Source organism: Octopus bimaculoides, chromosome 24 (assembly GCF_001194135.2).
Source record: "Octopus bimaculoides isolate UCB-OBI-ISO-001 chromosome 24, ASM119413v2, whole genome shotgun sequence".
In the NCBI taxonomy this organism is placed as follows: Eukaryota; Metazoa; Mollusca; class Cephalopoda; order Octopoda; family Octopodidae; genus Octopus; species Octopus bimaculoides.
In genome coordinates this window covers 25,236,968-25,240,572 of record NC_069004.1, presented here as the reverse complement: position 1 = coordinate 25,240,572, position 3,605 = coordinate 25,236,968, and positions in this window count along the sequence as shown.

Here is a 3,605-nt window from a genome sequence, read left to right as displayed (position 1 = left end):
TTTATATATATATATACTAGCAGAAACACTCGTTATTGACTGAGTTGAAAAAAGCTGCCAAAATTGTACTATGGATATTGGACATTATACATTTATATTGTATTGAACATAACCGGAAATAGAACTTTTTGGCGGGGCATCGTAGGAAGGTGAAGTAAATGTTGTTTGAGTCAGCTGGCAGCACATAAATCTGAAAGACATATAAGTGTTAAGGAATGGTTATCATAGTCATACTGATTTTATTATAGTTTTAGATGAAACTGTTAAGTTACTTATGGATGAAGTTGTAATTATATGGTAGGTTAAAGTAGAGCTTCGCTTGTGAAACAGAAGAGATTCATGAAAATAATTACACAAGAATGAAAGTAAATTGTGAAGTTGCATGAGGATGATTAAACAATTCTGCTTTGATGGGAGCGACAACAAGTTTCCAGGCATAACTACAGATTCTCCACTCCTATTGTCACATAACTTCCAGAACCATGTACACGAAATTTTCAACAAAACTTGCTTAAATGCTGTACATTCAGAGTATATTTGGATTTTGGGGAAAGAATTATTTCAAGGGGTTGCAGAGAGGAGTTTCGGAAAATTTACATGATCCTATTTCTTTGCTTCAAAACTTTGAGGAAAATGGGTATTTTTTAATGAAAGTTTATATAATTATCTTTGAAACGGCATATATTACGATTATAAAGGAATTTGTGAGTAAAATGTTCTCCGAGGGGAGGGAGAGAGGAGTTTCGAAAATAGACCGATCAAGAAGACCATATAAGTTCACTTTTTTTACTCCATCCTAACCATCCCTCTCTCGACCGATTTTTGAGATTTTTTGAGGAGGGGAGGCACTTAAAAATCATCAGAGGAAAAACTGTGATTTGGCTGTTGTTTCTAGCACATCCCAAGGCCACGATCTCGCATGTATTTATCTTTTTAAATATTTTTCTTCCTATAAACACATTTATGCCCTAAAAAACATTTAAAAATGACTTTTTTTCAACACCACATCCTACCTCTCATTCTTTCTGCTTATAATTTTAAATATTTGACAGGTGAAGGAGTGGCTGTGTGGTAAGTAGCTTGCTTACCAACCACATGGTTCCGGGTTCAGTCCCACTGCGTGGCACCTTGGGCAAGTGTCTTCTACTATAGCCTCGGGCCGACCAAAGCCTTGTGAATGGATTTGGTAGACGGAAACTGAAAGAAGCCTGTCGTATATACGTATATATATGTATGTGTGTGTATATGTTTGCGTGTCTGTGTTTGTCCCCCCAACATTGCTTGACAACCGATGCTGGTGTGTTTACGTCCCCGTAACTTAGCGGTTCGGCAAAAGAGACCGATAGAATAAGTACTAGGCTTACAAAGAATAAGTCCTGGGGACGATTTGCTCGACTAAAGGTGGTGCTCCAGCATGGCCACAGTCAAATGACTGAAACAAGTAAAAGAGTAAAGAGAGAGTAAAAGAGTAAGGACTGAGGTCATTTCTGACATCTATCCACACTGATTACAAAAAGCGAGGTGGGTTATTTAAAAGATAGTTAAGTTTAATAGCATACAAAATATTTTTTGTTACTCACATTCACACACACAGAGCCTCGCAAAATTGAGGTAGGGGTCAAAATTTAAATTCCGGATCATCATTCCATAAAATGTGTTTATGGGAAGAAAAATATTCAAAAACATCAATAAATGTGAGAGTGAAAACCAGGAAGGTGGTCTTCGGATGAACTGGAAACAACAACCAAATCTCTCTTTAATCACACACTTTAATTACATCCCCATGCAACTACACGGTTTATTTTCATTCTTGTTTCGACGAATCTCTTCTTCTATTTCACAAACGAGGTTCCCCTTGAACGTACAGTATAACTACAATTTCATCCATATGTTACTTTACAAATTAAAAAATATAAAACCAATGGAAGGGAGATAATACACATTAATTATCTTCCTATATAAACAGTCACATAGCTTCCTTCCGACATAAAGACAAAAGCAAAACCACTATGTTGGCTAGTCACGCATGGAGTTTGAAATCTAACACAATAACTCATATGATAAAGTGGAAAATAATCGAAAAATTCACACTTCATGTTAACGGATCAAAAAATGCAAGCTATGTTTAGCTGAAGAGCTCAGATCTTTACAGATCTAAGATGTAACTCACTGCTGAACTTTAGACCTGAAATTTTCAGCGGTTGTAAACATATGCCTTAGTTCCTATTGAAGATTTAGGAAGTTTCTTTTACATTTGATTAACTTGTACCATAAACTCTTAGTCACTAGTTTTCCCCGCCTTATAATTTACAGTCTGAGGGAAAGAACTCTCCTCCTTTTACTTCTTACTGATTATTTTTACGTCTTCCGGTTTTTTAACCTTCCACTTATTCCATATACCTCCTTGTCGCCTTTTCTTGTTTCTCCTCTCATTGAAACTTTAGTTTGTTAAGCCTAGTGCCTGATGATTGTGCCGAGATGTCAGACATTTTATAAAATTTGTTTCGTATGTCCTTGGCACAAGTAACGATTAGTAACACATAAAAAAAACAACATGTATTTTGTCTATTAAATGATATATACATATATATACGTGTATCTCTGTGTGTGAATATACATATATATGTATATATCATATATATATATATATATATATATATATATATATATAATGTATATATATATATATATATATGCATGTATGTATGTATATATATATCTGTATATGCATATATTTGCGTGTGTGTACACATATATACATACAAACATATTCCTAGGCATACAGATTGCAATACAGAATGAAACGGAAGCAAATAATTGCTAGAGAATAAAATGTAAGAAAGGGAAGAGAGAGAGAGGGGCAGAGAGAGAACCGGAGAGAGAGAAACACAATGATGGAGAGAAAGAAAGACAGAGGGAGAGAAAGAATGTGTGTGTATATGCGTGAGAGAGAGAGAGAGAGAGGGAGAGACAGACAAAGAAAGACTGAGAAAGGGTGAGAATAAATGAAATAAATTCCAATTCCCAATTACAAATCCAAAATAGCCGATTTGAATCATTCGATGTTACTAATTCCTCAGTGTGTTTTTGTCTGCTATCAGTTCTTAACAAGTAAACATTCTACCACTTTCTGCCTCTTCCTCTCCCACCATACATACACTTTCTACATACATAATACAATTTTGAGCTTAATTTCAACAGACATGTAGAAAGAACCATATATATAACTGCTATTCGGGTGACGTGAATCGACCAAGTGAAATTATTATTGTTGTTAAAATAAAGCGGCATTTCGTTCGGCTCAACGTTCTGAGTTCGAATACTGCCCTGATCAACTTTGCTTGTCATCCCTTAGGGGTTGATGTTGAGTACTGGGGCGATGTAATCAACTTACCCCTTCCCTTGACATTGCTGAATTTGTGCAAAGATTTGAAGTGATTTCTTCTTCTTCTTCTTCTTCTTCTCGTTCTTCTTCTTCTTCTTCTTCTTCTTCTTCTTCTTCTTCTTCTTCTTCTTCTTCTTCTTCTTCTTCTTCTCGTTCTTCTTCTTCTTCTTCTTCTTCTTCTTCTTCTTCTTCTTCTTCTTCTTTTTCTTCTTCTTCTTCT